The following is a 17,759-nucleotide window of genomic DNA, read 5'->3' as shown; positions in this document are numbered from 1 at the left end:
AATCTTATTACTTCAGCGTGAGCGCGTCTTCCTTTTGCGATACCCGTGGTATAAAATGATTTTGAAACAGAAGCTGTAACGATAATCGTTCACTATTTTCATAAGAGTGTCGTTATTGTTGTTATATTTCCGCTTCCGCTCACGTACACTCTAAATCTTTTCACACCTTTAAAGGTGTAATAGCGTGCATGGCGCACGCCTTTTTAGGTGTAATTTTCGTAACACCATAATGGAGCACGGTTTCGCACAAATTTTCTTTACTCGAGTGTTGTCTGTCCTCCAAAAATTCAGTCTTGCAACATCTCAACATCGTTCAACAGTATTGTAGACACTTGCGCGTGCTCGGTTATCGATAGCGATGCATATATGCATTAGCTCGTACCTACGATATTCAAGACATAATGAAAGCAAGATTTGCACTGACCCTTGATCTTTAGTAATGCTTTCCAAATTTTGTAAAATATCACCCTGGAGGTGCAATGTTACGCAACCAGGTTGAATGTTCATAGCGCACACCTTTAAAGGTGTGAAAAAGTTTACAGTGTACTGATGTATATATCTATAAACCAGTTGATTTCCTTTCCCACACGATTGCTCCTGTTCCTATATGTTATGTATATTATTCTACGTTCTATGTTTTCTATGTTATGTGATATTATACATGTCATTAGCCAATGAATCGGTACATTACCAGAAAGGAGATAATGACGATTATGATGACGGTGTTGGGCATCACGGCTTGTCTACGGCGTTAGGCGTGTTGTTTACGTTAAAAGTGAACAACGTTTCCAATGCGGTGGCATTATTGTGGAAGGCGAGACTCTTCGAACTGTAGTGAGTGTGGCATTGTAGAGGACATAGAACACATCATTCTCAGGTGTCGGAAATACGTTGACGTTCGAAGGGTATTAGAGGCGAACCTCTCTCGTGTGGACTCCCGAGCCTTGACATCGCGCGCAACTGTTAGGTCATCCGTCGTCCGACAAGGCGCTGAGGGCACTTGAAGATTTTCTACATACAACCGGGCTTATAGACATTCTATGACTCGCTGAATGTGTGCTGTGTGTACCCCCAGCGATTCCGACATTTTACACTCACTTGGACGAAAGTTTTGAACTACATGATGAATTCTGTTCATCTCTGTTCATCGTCTCTCATCTGTTTGTACTTTCTGTGTGTAAGCGTATCCCCATTTTTTCTTTGTCACATCACCGTCACCATTGTGGTTTCCCACTAGTCGGACTGAGCGGTGATGGATCGCGCCAAGGGAACCGCACTGGAGCTATACAGGGTGCTCCAGTGTCGTAAATGCGGCGCAGCCTGCGAACTCACTGTCGAGCGCGGCTCACGGCGCAGTATACAGTGATTTACCCAGAATTTCGCCCTTGGGGGGGGGGGGGGCTGTTGAGTCCGCAAGGGAGTGTATTTACATGTTTTGACGAAATATTGTGCAATTTCACAACATTTTAGGGGGCTGTCCTCCAGATTTTGGGGAGGTGTTAGGGGGGCGTGTAGGGAGGGGGTCTGGATAAATCACTGGTATCAGACCACGTGGCTGTGAGTTCAGGAGCAGCCGATAAAGCGTAACATCCGTTATATGTGTTGCGTTTTGCAGCAAGAGGTGGTCATGAGGAGGACCAGCAAAAAGGGCCTTTCACTGAAGCGCAGAAGATCGAGCAGAGGTAGACAGCAAGCCGAGGCGCCGCGAGAGAAACGTGCAAGAGAGACCCTCGAGCAGAGAGAGCGACGTCTTGCTTCGTTATACGGGCCTATCGACAGAGACAAGGGGACGAAGGCTATGAACAGCCAAGCGTGTGTGCACAACGAAAGCGCAGACGTTAACTGGGGACAATTCCGTGCCGTACGTGGGAGCGGATCTTCAGTTTAAAGGGCAATTCGTGAGCGGCCCATTTGTAAGATCGCGGTTCGCTCCAGGGATTTCCCTGGATTTTTGTACACCCTCCCTGCATTTTTGCAACACTCCCCCTGAAATTTCTCAGGTGACCCCACCCAGCTCGGCCACCAACACGTTCTGGTAGTGAGTCCGGCGCAGCGTGTTACATCCTGTACTGTCAAATTTGGGCTGTATAGGACCACAGTCATGCAGATGGTCGTACCATGCATTTGTCCAAAATCATTTGAAAGTGACTGTTCAATGCATATATTGCGCTCATATACGAGCAAAGATGCGTGCGGGCACACAAACTCAATGTGGAATTGTGGATCATCAAGAAGCATTTCCGTCCAACTCAATCAAGCGAGGTATTCTGCTTTTTTCGTCTAAGGTTTTCACCGTTGGTTGCTATGTATTTATTGAGCTTCGTGAGAGAGCTTCGTGCTAGTCTTTTTTCTTTGTCGGTCGTGTGACTATGCATCTTAATGTTGAAATGTCGTTCATAATGAATCTGCATTCTAATGTACTGAGTTCTAACGTAATATCATGGGCAAATAAAACGGGAAAGCTGTGCAGATGTGTCACCATTGTGCCACGATTCTTCCTGTGTCTCAGAAAATATTTCGTATGTGGAACCTTCACCAAGCATACCCCCCCTCCTTGAAAGCTCGCCCCCCCCCCCCCCAGCAGTGAATTTCTGGGGAAAATCACTGGTTCGGTCTGTGATTGGGGTTCGCTAATGATGTTAAAAAGGAGCGATTTGACTGGGCGCCAGCGAAGCGTTTCCAGAATTTTAAATTATCCGCGTAATTTCCAAGCAGTTCAGCAAATCAGCAGCAGTGCTATCGCATTACTCCTCCTTGCGTCACGTTTTTAAGTATGCATTTGTCTCATCGTAGCTCGAAAAGATTGTTTTAATACAGGATACGTTCTTGGAGTTGGGATTTCATGAAAGGTGCAACACTAAACACAACAAGAGGTACATCGATCTTGCTGCCACTTTTACATAGTCCTGTTATCAATGGTAAAGGAAGTTATGCTGCTTCGAGAAGAAAGAGGGCCGACTAGAGAAGAAAGGGGAAAGAGTGAAAAAGGATCAAGCATCATTCTACCAAGATGACAGGGAATTATATAGAGCAGAAATATCGAAACACCAACAGCAACATGGCTCGTTAGGCAAACTGACGAGGCCCGAGGCCGAACATCCTGTACTCACTTCAGGTATAGTGAACTTGTTTCCTTTTTTTTACGCATGCTTAAATCTCCCGGCGTGTACAATTTTGAACATTGGTCAGACACCGTACAGTACTCATTATAACGGAGTGCCAGCACGATAACCCCCTCGGAGAAATTGCGATGGGCCTTCTTTGTTAAGCTGCCTGGATTCTTCACAACCGCACTTCTCGCCTGTACTCTGTTTGAATGTACTTTATGAACAGTGTACTTCCCCTTCTCCTGCTCCCTCTATGCATTTGAAAGAGCCGGAGGAGGCCAAGGAAAGCAAAAAAGGAGCCTTCTCATTTTCTTAACGAAGCTCGGCGGCTTCGCCAGCGCGCGCACCTTAATCACACGCTCCAGTTTATTTTTTTTATTTTTTTTTGTGCTATACGCGTATTAGTCTGCAAAAAGTGGCATCATAATAGAGGGACGTTCAGTATGCGCGGAACAATGTTAAAGATATTCACCGCGTGTGCCTGGGCGTGCAGCTCGGTGGAAACAGGTATAGCCCCAGGTCCGTGAATTGAGCAGTCAGAGTGGGAAAGAGCCGCAACTCACGTTTGTGTGGTGCTGTACGGTGCAGCATTTTCCTCATGTGCAGAATGAGACGCCACCAACCATCCTGACTTCATTGGAAAATAAAAAAAGGAGCAACGTGAATAAATGTTTGTCGGGTCTACTGACTATCATTGAGGGCCTCCATTTTTTTTTTCTACGCAGCAAGATGAACTACATCGACTGAGTTCATCGATTGAATAAACAAACGTCAGCTGGGGGCAGTCTAAACAGATAACAGACGAGGCGTGAAAAAGCATAACTCGAGGAGTTTGTGTTGTGGACCTTGATAAATGCGTATTAATAATATTGCTCACTGGTCGTAGTATCCCGTGTGTGCCCATGAGAGAGGAGATTGTAATTAAGGATGGGTGTTTACCTCTGTTCCCTCCCCCCTATGTAATTGTGCATTCAGTATGTCTCACAATATAACAAATCATTCAGTTACCTGTGTGTGCGCTCCCTGCTTTCAACGGTTGTATGCATGATCCTTCACAAGTTCATAACTCATAACCAATTCTCGAAGGCAGTGATACAAGCTTATATGCCAAGCAACGCACCTGCGTGTGTGATATCTCATTTGCGTGTGTCATGTGTGTGCGCGAGTGTGTATGCCTCATCTTTTTCATCGTCATCCCACTCATATATATTAACCCACATGCACTGAGGTATGGTACCGCAATTGTTGCTGTGAATACACCTCATCCCATAATTATTCAGGTAGTTGTTGCTGTTATATGCCTCAACTGCCGCGGCGTCGTGGCGGACATTCAGGACGCCCTAAAGGAATGTGAACTCTACGCAACGCAGAGGTTGGAATTTCAGGCTCAACTGAGCATAATATCAACAGGAAACATTATAGGCACTTGTCAGGAACCTGTGCAACACCTTGTAGTAGATCGCTGGACGCCAGTTTGAATGCCGTAATGCGTCCGCATGTGAAGCATAGTATAGCGGATAAATTTGTTGATATGATGTTAAGGAATTGCTCCTGCAGATACACAGACGAACGCGAACGTTACTCACCAGGTAGTCGATCGCGACACCTTGTCGGATTTTTTGCTATACCTCAAGAAGCTATTGAAAGGGTTGCTGGATAATAGACTAGCGAGTCCTACGGCTGGCTAACCTTTTCAGTAACTTCCATCTTTCATCAATAGACTTTGTCCATATTTTTTTTTTTTTTTCAGTCAATCGATCATAAATAGACAGCGCATAATGTGGATGTATGATATAAAAGTTATTCAATGATTTTCAATTACCATCACAATTACTGATGTAAGTTGTGACTTAAGCGTTGAAATCTCTGTTTGTTTGTTTATTTGTAAGGAAAAAAAAGGAGGAGATATTGAACTCGTCTCCCGACTTGTTCTGCTACTCCTAACATAAATTCTCCTCCCCCTCCCCCCACTCCCCGAAATGTCTCATGGAGCGCCGCCGGTGTATTTGCATGAGTTGCGTATGTTCCATAGTCTATCTAAGGGATCTATTTATCATTCCACAAGCTGTAATTATTGGTATCGGTTGTGATTCATGTGGTTTTCACATGTTTACTTATTTACATGTTAATTACACACATAATTGATTATTTCGGCATATTTCATCCTGATTGATTTATGTCATATTTCGGCGCCATGTACCATTCGTTTGCCGCTTTCCATTTGTTTTCCCACCGCTCACGTTATTTAAAAAGGGGGGTCATCGGTCCTAGACCCGTGTTCCAGCTACACGTCCAGGGCCGGTGCTAGGGGTGTGCGGGGCCTGAGGCAAAGGCACATCGCTGGGCCTGTTTCACACCATTAAGTGCATACTTGATATTTTTTAAGCAGTAATCCTTGCTTGAGGGCTTCTTGCGCGGGGCCTAAGGCGGTCGCCTTACTCGCCCCCCCCCCCCCCCCTATCGCCGACCCTGTACATATCTAAACTACTGCGCTGCTTTTGGGCTACTTCGTGCGCAATCAGTGGATTCAGCTACCACCAGCAGCCAGAGCCAACTTCTGAATGGAACTCTCGACAAGTAGTCAGCTATAGTTCAAATTTGTACTTAATAAAAAAAAGAGAATCAAAGTACTACAACATGTGAGCGCAGTTATCGAAGGTAATAAACAGCACAACGCGGCGCTGTCTACACATGGCGTAGATGAATGAGGTATAGATAGCTAGTTAAAACCCCATATGGCTATCGTGTCACACTGCAACGACTAATGAGAAATGCCTAAGTGTGCACACGTGAACGTATACGTCGCAACTGCCAATAAGGAATGTGCATTTACATTTGCAGTACGTTCTTTAAGGCCATTTGATATTTATGTGCAGTTCCAAGGTACACAAAAGCTTCTGTAGCAACATTCCCGGGTCTGGACGTTTCGCGCAGCATATTTGCATGCATATTTTGGAATATTTTTGTGCATAAAGACCCGGGCCCTGTTATACTCTGTTCAATGGTCATTATTGGTGTTGTGTCATCATGCACCTCGGTGGTGCAGTTGTTGGCCTCACAGCTATGGGCATCATCATCACGACCGTATAGCTGCAGATGATGATGAGAGGGCAATGATGGATATGAACGAGAGTGAGTGCTGAAGTGATGAAAAAAAGCCACAAGAAAGTCACCAAACCAGCTTTGTTATGCAAAAGAAAGCGTCCGAAATCATGTACCTCGTAACCGGGAACGGGTTTGTTATGGAGAGAGTATGCCATGAGAAGTATTTCTTTGTCATGTCAGCCGGCACTATATGCCCTTCACATCTACATTTCATCGCGACGTGTGGGTAGAAAAAGAGAAAAAGAAATATTTCGATGCATTGCAGGTGTGTTTTGTCTGATACTTGCATACTCGCCCCCCGCAAGATCAGCGGAGCGTAAATCTTTGGCACATTAACATATTCCCTGTTTAAAGCTTTGTATGCATGTACGTTATCATGCTGGCCCAGTGAAAAGCGCTAACTTACCTCGTTTATATTCAACGAGTGCGATGTCCCCTTCATTAATCACCTCACTCGCCGGGAGTGCGACGAAAAACCCTTCATCACTTTTTACATATTGCTACAAAGCACTTGATCTTGCAAAGTAGCACCTTATATACGGACGCCCCCGTAAGCGCTGCCTTAAAACCTCTTCTCACAGGATCTCGAGATATCTGCAGAAGAGGTTCGTGCCCACCCTCTTGTCATCTCCCGAAAAAATAAGACTTCCGATAAAACTGTTCGCGTGTATCCATGTGTTCGGGAGTCCCCTCCTGGCATGGATGCAAAAGAAAAAAGAAAATTACGGACAAACGATTCGAAAATATATAAATAAATAAGCGTGTCATTTTCATACTGCATATCGGATAGAAGCAGAGAATACGATTAAGACCGATAGATTCATGCATATGGAAATAAGGTAAGGAAGAAATCCCTTTGTCATGGCGACAGTCACCTTCCAACGAAACAGTGGCAGCTCTAAAGTTTAATGGTCGATTATTATGTGCATGGGGAGCCCTCGAAGAGAGAGAGTCCACCTTGCCTTACTTGCGTTGACGTATAATGCCACAAGATTTCCCCGTCAATCCTCTCTTACATATCCTCCGCCCTTGTCAACCCTACGCTGTTAAAACAGAGGGGGTTAATGACTGAATCGGCTCGCCCTTGTTGACCGTTGGTTGTTGTTCTGTTAAAACAGAACTTCACGACATGGCACGCTCCTAGCCAACCATCATTCCGAATGATATCATTCTGTGTCTTGATTTGTTGAAAATGCGGTAGACGTTTATCTGGGTCACATTATGCATGTCCGAGATAGGCGCCTCCCCCTGTTTTGAACAAATCAGCACATATAGGACGATATCATTCGGAATGGGTGGTTAGCTAGAGTGTGCTATGTGGCGAAGTTCTGTTTTAACAGTGTGTCCTGTCTTCCCTGCCGTCGCTGAGGCTTTCAAGCAAGCATGGTTTGTTTCTTTAAGTTGACCGCATTTTAGGCACAATGCGGAGTAAAAATGGGCAGTTAAATAAGCGTACGATGTTCCTCTCGTTGTTCTTTTTCGTTTCTTTTCTTTTCATCGTTTTTTTTTCCATATCGTGTCTGCGTAATTTCGCGCTGTTAAAGGGGTTCTGAAGCGACACTACAACCCTTGAAGGAATCATGTGCACTGCGAAAAAAGATGGTGGAATCACAACTCCTTTACGGGAGTAAGTAGCTTGTCCCTTATAGAACACTCTCTTTTCATGTCCTCTTTTATACCCTCCAAATGGAGTTCCACTTTACTCCATTCTCAAGGAGTAACTATGACACCAGCTACAGGTGTCACGCTGACACTATTGGATGGGTTCATGCCAGAACTTTTCCGCATGCTCTGGAACTTCTTCCATGGTATTTCTTGTGTTTTTCTTTTTGCTTTTGTGTGTGTGTCCATATGCACAAATGAGCAACTCCATCCATAGTCTGCACCGTACTTCGCTAGATGCTACGTGAAAGGGAAAGGGAAGTGTTATGGTGGTACAGAAGAGGGAGCGGTGTGAAGTCATGCACTGCCACCTGTAGGATGGGAATGGGTAGTCCCAAAGAACTAAGTGTCAAAGAAAATATCCGAGCTGCCCTCAGTGACCTTCATTGGGCAGTTCCCTGGAACGCATGGGTATACGGACGTTCCGGTACAGGACATTATGGTGCAGACATCTCGGTACACGGACATCTTGGTACACGGACATCTCGGTACATGGACATCTCGGTATACGAGCATCTCCGTATACAAGTCATGCGCGGGCGCCGCCCGCATGTGTCTGTACGGAATAAATGTACAAATCTGTACGGAATAAATTATCTTACAGAGGTGTTTTTGTAACAAACACCAAGGTTATTCGATGAGTCGAAAACACTTATGCTCATTTCTACTTACAACTTGCACTCGTGGCACGTAACAGCGACAGATTTGTGCCCTTACTGCAGTGAACGTGAGACAAACATGCACGTGTTGTTTGCCTGCCGCATTGCTCGCGTCTTTTGGAACCTTGTCCGACGAAGCACGAACATAGTATGCCCAGTGCGCTTTAACCAACGTCACCCACACCGCCTTAGTGTACTTCTCACAGCTTGCGGCGCGGTTGTGCTTTGGGAGGCTCGTTGTAAGGCAGTCGCGCAACGTCGTCGAGATGTGCCCATTTTTTGCTTGGTGCGGAGAGCGCGCATACTGCTCACTACTGAGTTGCAGCGGGAACTGTTCGCTATTGGAGATGACAGGTTTCTTCGTCGATGGCGCTTCCATCCGTCGCTTTCAGCCCGAGGTGGCTGCGTTACGATCAAGGGCACGCCGCCGTGAACTATATCATATCATTTCATCGATCACCATGTTGTAAATAACCGTTGTACATAATCGTTGCGTCATCCTGCAGCCCCTGAACATGTGACCATACCTGTCTCATACCTGTCTCATTAAATTTTCCTATGACAACTTGCCAAATGCTGGTGTATGTGAAGAAATACTATGCGGAGAACGCTGCGAACAATAAGACTCTGCTTTACAAGAGGGGATGCTCCCTTGTCAGCGCTTGTGACATTTATTCAGAGGTGTGCGTTGGAGTCAGTCTATTAGGACCGTGTCATTCATTGTGCGCTACGTTAACCGGTGATTTGGCCTTTGGTCGATAGTTATCGCGAAAGCGTGGGGTTTTCCTTTTCTATTTTTCCCCCTTTTGGGAAAGGGGTCTGTTTATGGGAGTAGCCGATTTTGTCGTGTGACGAAGTCGATCCCTACCAATAATTTTCTTCATCAACAACAACAACGTGCTCCGAAATTTATTTTTCGCATGGCCGTTTCCTTTGAGGAAGGGAACCATTTCATTCAATTATGTAATACAGTCACATTTATAAACTGCATGATATGGCTAATTTTCCCAAAGTTTTGTCGTGTCGTTTAGAAACACACTGCGCCCTTAGCAGTAACTGTGCCCAATAAGGTTGTGCGAATATTAGTATTTTTCGAGTACTGGACAAGGGGGGAATGATGTTCAATTATAAGTTTTTTTTTTAAATATGCGGTCTGTCGGCTCAGCCGCGGTGGCAAGTTTCACTAACCAAATACTTGGGTATTCTATTTGAATTCTCCTTCGTCCTTTTCTTTTTTTTTTCAACACTGTCGAGGAGTGGAATGCCCTTCCCCCAGCTGTTGTGGCCATCTGATCTCTTCCAAGCTTTGCCAACGAGATAAAAATTTTGTTGGCATAGAGGATCCTTTCTTCTTTTTTTTTTTTTTTTGTTTGTTATCATGTGTGTGATTTTATGGTGGTTATAGGTTTTTTTCTTTCTTTTGAGTCTGGTTACAGTGTTTGTTAACTTTATATCAGTTTCATTGTGTGTTACCATGCAACTGCTTGGGCCCGAGATGGACCTGCAATATTGCTAAATAAAAAAATCCGAATCGAATGTGGAATACTGCATTGAAATTTCTAATCGAAGCGACTGCTCTTCGGAACCGGATATACTGGAATAGTTCGGAAGCTGCGGTCATGAGCCCGAAAAAAACACACACAAAAAGGATAAGAAATGGAAAAGAAAGAAAAACAAGCAAACAAACAATTTCGTGCTCCTGGTGCCTGAAACATAATATGTGCACCGAAATGTCGGTGTACCAAAACGTACCAAAATGACCTGTACCGAAACGTCTTGTGCCGAAATGGCCGATGAAATGACCAGGCTCTGTTGCGTGGTTTCTTGGATCAACTAAGCTGATTAGTGCCTTGTAACTTGTGATTTTATCCCTCTTGTGGCTTTATCCCTTTAGCATCCCTCGTGTCCAAAGTCCCAACACATTCACTATATCGAAGACCCTGCTGTCTAATCGATCAAGTGTAGCTTTCAGTGTAGCTCTTTGTGATGCATACCTATAGTGCAGTGCATAATAATATGCTCACTACCCTCCACCGTTGCACAAACGGAACAACTCGATGACTCGGCTCTTTCAACTTTATGAAGAAAATAACGGCCATAAGGCACATTGAACCGACACCAGAGTAAGAACGTCTGAACAGTGCGCAGGTAGACGGAACACAGAACTTCAGCTCCGGATCTATGTGATGTAGCAGCGACGAATCACTCTGCAATTGCACCCATCGCTGTCTGCACATTTCCTGCGACAATGACCTTAATGAAGATGTAACATCTGACTTTGAGTATGTCACCGGATGTAGTGTTGAAGATAGGTGTGCTATGTCCGCTAGTTCGTCTGCTGCTTGATTCGCTCCTATACCCTCATGCCTATACACGGTGTTTCACGAAAATCCCCCGGCTGAATAATTCGTGAACAGGTGGCGCTATCGAATAAATTTTTTTTCGGTAAAGATCCTTGGGACATCGAACATGAACTGAGTAGTGAGCGGCTCATTTGCATACGCTCAGTAATTAGATAAACATCTTAACTTTTAACTTTTACTTCGCACGCTTACGGAACCTCTGTTTTACGCATCGGGACCTTCAGCGAAAAATATTGCAAGAAAAAAACCGCATCGACACTCAGTGATTTTTTCGAGTAATTAATTTCGTGCATATTTCGTGCACCGTTGAATACCCGAAACTTGAAGCCTCAATTTCGGGACTTTTTTTTGGCAGTTCCCTTTGCAATATCGAGCGGATTTCTTGGTGGATCTGACTAAGTTCGCTACGGGCTCTCTAATTCTGTAAAAAAAAAACGTTAGGTTGACTTGGGAAATTTTGGAGTTCAATTAAAGAAATTCAATTTATTTTAATTAAAATCAAATGAAAATATTTTTGCAAGATGGCAAATTCAGTTGCCACACAAGTGCCGTTTACCCCGTATTTTTCCGTCGCCCCGTTTTTTTTAAAAACTCCGAATGACACGTTTTTCGAAACACCCTGTATATATACAGGGTGTTTCAAAAAACGTGTCATTCGGACTTTATAAAAAAACGGGGCGACGGAAAAATACGGGGTAAACTGCACGCGGGCGGCAACTGAATTTGCCACCTTGAAAAAATATTTTCATTTGATTTTAATTCAAATAAATTGAATTTCTTTAATTGAACTCCAAAATTTCCCAAGTCAACCTAGCGTTTTTTTTTACAGAATTAGAGAGCCCGTAGCGAACTTAGTCAGATCCACTAAGAAATCCGCTCGATATTGCAAATGGAACTGCCCAAAAAAAGTCCCGAAATTGAGGCTTCAAAGTTTCGGGTATTCAACGGCGCACCAAATCAGACGCAAATATTCGTGGAGAGGAGGACTGCTCCTGCCCCCATGAAAGATAGAAGGTCGAAAAAGCACAGGGCGGGAAAAAAGGGGCGGAATCATTTTTGTTTGCCGCTTATCAACGTATGGTGGAATGTCACCTGCCTTGTTATCTGCGCGTCTTGTGCTGCACGCCGGTCCGGCGATAAACTGTTCTAGCTTCATGTGGGCAGGAGCATGTCCTGCCCTCCGCGCATTTTTCCGACTGATTTGGTGCACTGTTGAATACCCGAAACTCTGAAGCCTCAACTTCGGGACTTTTTTTTGGGCAGTTCCATTTGCAATATCGAGCGGATTTCTTAGTGGATCCGACCAAGTTCGCTACGGGCTCTCTAATTCTGTAAAAAAAACGTTAGGTTGACTTGGGAAAATTTGGAGTTCAATTAAAGAAATTCAATTTATTTTAATTAAAATCAAATGAAAATATTTTTTCAAGGTGGCAAATTCAGTTGCCACACAAATGCCGTTTACCACGTATTTTTCCGTCGCCCCGTTTTTTTATAAAGTCCGAATGACACGTTTTCTGAAACACCCTGTATATATATATAAAAGAAACACTGTCAAGGAGCCCGAGGGAATCAGAAACGCAAAGGTTAGGAGCAACTAAGGTTTTATTAGAAACGAGACTCTCGTGCACGAGGCTTTACATTGCCATGGTACGCGAATAACGAAAACCAGAACATTTGCTCGATAATACCAACACGCCCATATGCGTCACGCAACAATTAAATTCTCAAACGACTGCAAGAACAAGAGTCCACGTCGTTTGGTCTATTTTAACTGCAGACGTCTTCCGTTAACAGAACCTCCCGAATTGCCACGAGGGAGCCGTTGACAACAACTCCTGGCTAAATGTTTTCGGATGAGAATCTTCATTACAGCCCGTTATCTCCTGGCGCCGCACCGTTGTTTACAAATATGTACTACGCGAGTGTATCAACAAACAGCTGTCCCAGTGGAGCATTCGCGAATTGACGCCGCCGTTGACATTATGCGAAGGCCTTATTACTTTCGGGCCTACTGACGCTCGTCGTTTAGCCATGTCCCCCCCCCCTCTCCTCCTATCCTTCCGCGTTCTGCATTTTCTTCCATCTTCGCTATCCTTCTGTGGATAGGTGTAAATGAGTGCCACAACCGAGCCTGTCGCGCTAACGACTGTGGCGCCCCCACCTCCATGCAGTAGCATTTTGCTTCCTTATCCGTGGGTAGGTAGAGTGGCGCCCCCTTCCACCACGTCTGCAATTAGCCGTTGTCCCAAGGGCTGATGCTGCGCGAAATGCCATTTTTGCGCGCAAATAGGGAACCTTGTTTATCTGTCTGTTGCGGAGCAGTATGCGAATTCAGTTATCGTTGTCTGCGTGTGCGTTGGTGGGGTTCCGATGGGCGGCTCCCGTGGGATTTATTTTGCAATTATGCGTATTTAGCCTATTTTAACGGTGGTCCACTTTGCAAGTGTGGTTGGTTTAATTCTTTCAACTTGGCGCTTAATTTACTCTTTTTTGAATTATGGCAACGCTACTAAAACGACAGCTGGTACAACGTTGCTCTTTCGTGTTTGTTCATTTATTGCAGTAGCAAAAAAAAAAGAAAAGAAACATGAGAAAACGAACACTATGGTTTGCACAGTGCAATTTCGGGGCATTGTGTAAGGTTCTGTTCACTTTGGTACGTATGCTTATCGCCGACATGGTCACTTGGCCACATGCATGGTGTGTTACACCTGGAAATATTCCGCCCCTATAGATACAATGTACATTGCAGAAACTGACTTGTATTGTTACGTGGGAAGCTAGGACGTGAAGCACGCATATCGGCTTTGGAGCACAAGAACAACCTTTTTGTGAAGTTCGCCGAACAATTCAGTGCATATATGGCATGCTGTCGGCCGCTATACTGCTGTCAAGAACATACTTCCCCAAGTTCTGAGTGTAAAATTGCGAAATGCGACTTTTCACAGTATTTTGTTCGCATAGATGTCTAAACAGGAAACAGAAGGCAACGAGGAGAGCGAGGCTGAGCTCCCGAGCGGTCGTTGATACTATAGCGTGGGGTCCACATTTACCATCTACAAATTGGTGCCACCCTTCCTATAGCGCTTAGGCGAAGCCACGTTAAGTATTTACCGCTGTTTTTGATAGTGGCCAACATCGGTGAACCGCTGCATATGGTACTGAAAGGAATACAGAAGTAAGCGTACGTGCACAAAGTCTGCGTAGCCACAAACAGCTTTGCTATACCTCACACAGCGACTGAACGATAAACACCGCACCTTAGAGTTACCATATGTGCACTCTAACCTCACAAGCAATATTCCCCACAATCGGCTATCTCAACGTCCTTGAAGCCACGTGTGTCTCCGCTGTGTACCTCCCACAGGCCATGTCCTGTGCCGGCGTTTCGCTCAGCGCCCGTCCACGATAGAACCCAGCAGGAGGCAGCTTCACCCTCTGTGCCACCACAGGGCCGTGTACAAGCAAACGTATACCTCGGCGAAAGCATGCGCCACCGTCTGGTCACACCACAGCCGTAACGAGGGTACGTTCAGTCTTCAATCCAAAGGCCAGCTTCGAGTACAAATAAATAAATAAACAATATAGCTTCTTCCCCGGAAAGGAAACAGAAATACGTATTCCCTTCTCCACCTGGAAGGTTTTTATGGGTGCTCGCTTTTTTGCCATCCGAGTGTTCCTGTCCGCCGTGTGATTGTGGCGGGTCTTCTTGGCGACCGTGCAATGGGCCGTGCAGCTTGTGCTCAGGGGCGTTTGTTTGGATATCTACACGGCTGGTAACGTACCGCCCGTGCGGCTTTTGCAGCTGGTTGGAAGCAGAATGGATAACCTGCAGGGAGAAGCCATCTTTAATTGGCGCGTTGGTGATCTATTTAGAGCGTGTCGGCGCCTTTGGAGTGACTCAAGAAGGTGTGACGCTTTTTGCTCTGCCGTGTGTTTACGACTGCTCCTTTTCTCTTGTGTGTGTGTATGATGCCGCGATTTGCTCGCTGTGCGGGATTTCTTCTTTTCTTTTTCGGCAAGCGGCAGTCTGGAACTAATGGTTTCCTGTCATCTTGAGAGTGGTGCGGGGAATTGTATTGCAAATTTTTAAGGATGCGCCGCTGAAGTTGTGTGTACCGTTTTAGAAGGCTTAACTGCTTTGTGTGTTCGTACGTGCCGAAGATGTAGTTCAGGTCCATGGGCAGGATGCTCTTCATGGCGTTTTTGTTTAGGAGCTTGTTGTTGTAGGGTGTACGCTGCTATTTCACTACGCTATGCTATTTGCTACGCTCTTATTAAGTGTGTGCAAATACTGAATGCTAAAACTTGACAGCGCTTTCATGCGGCATATCCGCATTTATCTAATATATGCACGAGCGGATCCAGGATCTTCCTGAGGGCGTAGCGGTGGTCCCCTGTCTAGGACTGTATGCTACATACACCGTACTCTGTGACCACAGAGACTGAGGGGAGGTCAGAACATCGGAACCTTCCTCAATCACTTTTTTTTCCCCGAGTGATGAAAACTTGCAGTGTCATCAGCATAAAACACACTGTATAACGAATTTGTATTTATCCTTCTCGTTTTAATGACAGGCATGTCGTCATTTTTCATGCATTAACACAGACTGTTATCTCCAACAAAATGTTTTCGCCGAGTAAGCCAGGACGGTAACATTCAGGAACTCCGTAAAAAGGGAGTGCTGAGTAGGCCTCCTCCAGCTTCTGCACACGCTCGATTATACGAGACGGTTATTAGGAGGTGGCAAGTCACATTGAAAATGTAGAGAAAACAAACAAAGACAGAGCGTTACAGATGAAAGGCGAAAATTTTGTGCCCTAATCAAATGCATCAGAGAGAGCCTTGCGCATCTCCATAAGAGGACCGGACACCACCAAAGGACATCCACGCCACGTTTTCCCGACCCTAACCGACGCTATTTGATTCGAGGTCTGATTGGGGAAGCTACTTTGCAAGGCCAGTGCTCATCTGTCTGCTGATCTCTAAGGAGAGAATAACAAGAGTGCGCTTCTCGAAGGACATTACAGGTAGCTGCACCATGCTGCATGAGACTTCCAGCATAATTTTCATTCAGTGCACCGTAGTGAGCAAGATGCTTCGTTGAGTCTTAGGAACACTCATACGGAACACTGTTCCTCGCACATTACAGAACTCGTAGTGGTGGGGTAGTGATGTGAACAGACAACAGGTATGGTGACGATAACGCCTTGCCCTTGTTGTACTCGTTCATGTAGGCAGCGTTAGGATTGTAGCCAGGATGAGATGGGATGGTACGAGATTAGAAGACAGGATGAAGGTCGAAAGTTAATGAATAAATCGGTCACTTTTAGGATTTGTGAGGAGTCCCGTAAGCAAGTACACTCTGAATCAAAGAGTCTTTGCTCGAGTCCCGGTTCCTGGAGGAAGCAGGGTAGGTAATGGCTGTGAGTTTCCATTTGTTTGGGCCAACACGTGATTGGGGATTCTTAAACCAAGTAATGCAGGTTTTTATATAGATGAACTTCTCAATACGTGCACGGTGCACTGTTCGAGCTGTTTACGATCCCTGAAGGAGATTGTTGTCTCGTTACGTAAAGCCCCGAATTATTAATTATTGCCTGAAGGACATGACTAAGAGCGTCATCATGTTCTCCCTTTTCTCGTGAAACTGCGAGTAAAAGAAAAGGAAAAGGACGTCTTGTCTCTCTCTCTCCTTCTTTTTTTCTTTCTTTTTTTTTATGTCACATTGCGTTTAATACACGATGGATATCGCAGGTGTGACGCATCGTAGATTCGAATATTTTCAGGTGCTCCTGCTCAGCAAGGCGCAAAAGAGTGCGAACACCATACGTCTGATCCATCGTTTGCGGTCAGCACACTTGAACAAAGTCAAGAAACTGAGACCACCGAGGCCTGCAGAAGAAAACAGAGCGAAGTAAACGGATCGACAGCCTTGGGACTCCCCTCCCCATCTGAATTCCCCCGAGATCTGGCACTTAATTGGGAATCAGACCGTTTTACCTCTCACCTAATCCTTTCTTCTTCTTTTCCCTCTGCTTCCTTATTTGGCCTCATTATCTGACCAAACACCCAGGTGCGTTCGTAGCGTACTGTAAATAATGCTGGCGCACCTTTAAGTAGGTGTGCAAGTGCACTCTGCTACGTTATATAGTACGTAAAACTCTGCGCTAATTAGCCAACTCGGAAAGAAGCAAGAATATAAAGCGCGGTATTTATTCAGTTCCGTAAGAAATGCCGCTGGTACGGCAGACATTGCAAATTTAGCCAATGATGTAAAGTGAGTTCAAGAATCGTGTCGAAACTTTTCGTGGTTCGAGCTTTGTTTCGGTAAATTAAGAACAGCTTTAAACAACTTCTTTTTTTTTCTTATAATCCTATTCCTTCATTCTCTTGAGCTGTCGGGGCATCGCAAAAGCCTTGAAATTAACTCCAGAAGGCTTACTTACTGTGAGCGGAACAACAGAAGTACATGGTAAGTTTCAAAATTTTAAAAACGCAAAACAACACATATCGTAGCAGAGTTCATCATCCAATCATTCCAATGCATGTGTGTGTATGCGTGTGACCGTTACGAAACTGCGCAAAGGGGTATCACGAGGCATAGCAGGGTGGTGGTGCTGGTGCTGGTGAAAGGGCTTGCCGTTGTCGGCCTCACAGTGGTGGGCAACGTCACAACTGTGAGGGCAACATCCCTGGGGGAATGTGCGTCTTGCGCCGACTTCTAAGGGAACTGTGCCGACATATGTCTGAAAGCGTCGGAGGAAACCCCAGGAAAAACCCTAGACAGCACAGCCGGCACCGGGATTCGAACCCGCGTATAGCAGGGTGCAGGGGCCATCGCTTCTACTTCTGCTATCCA

General features: G+C 45.2%; 1 protein-coding gene across 2 annotated transcripts in view; it reads right to left on the bottom strand.

Moving 5' to 3' along the window:
- Window positions 1–17,759, bottom strand: part of LOC135385332 (zinc finger E-box-binding homeobox 1-like) — a 491,031-nt gene that overhangs the window by 382,170 nt on the left and 91,102 nt on the right. Inside the window, exon 1 of one of the 2 annotated variants that reach the window (XM_064614593.1) lies at window positions 4,116–4,215. The exons of the other annotated variant lie outside the window; for it this stretch is intronic. The gene's annotated coding sequence lies outside the window, so the exon portion shown is untranslated. Of the gene's footprint in view, window positions 1–4,115; window positions 4,216–17,759 lie in introns of those variants that run through there. 2 annotated transcript variants of the gene reach the window in all.

This window comes from Ornithodoros turicata, chromosome 2 (genome assembly GCF_037126465.1).
Source record: "Ornithodoros turicata isolate Travis chromosome 2, ASM3712646v1, whole genome shotgun sequence".
Lineage (NCBI taxonomy): Eukaryota > Metazoa > Arthropoda > Arachnida > Ixodida > Argasidae > Ornithodoros > Ornithodoros turicata.
The sequence above is the reverse complement of the archived record's forward strand: the minus strand, read 5'-3'. Positions and strand labels throughout refer to the sequence as shown.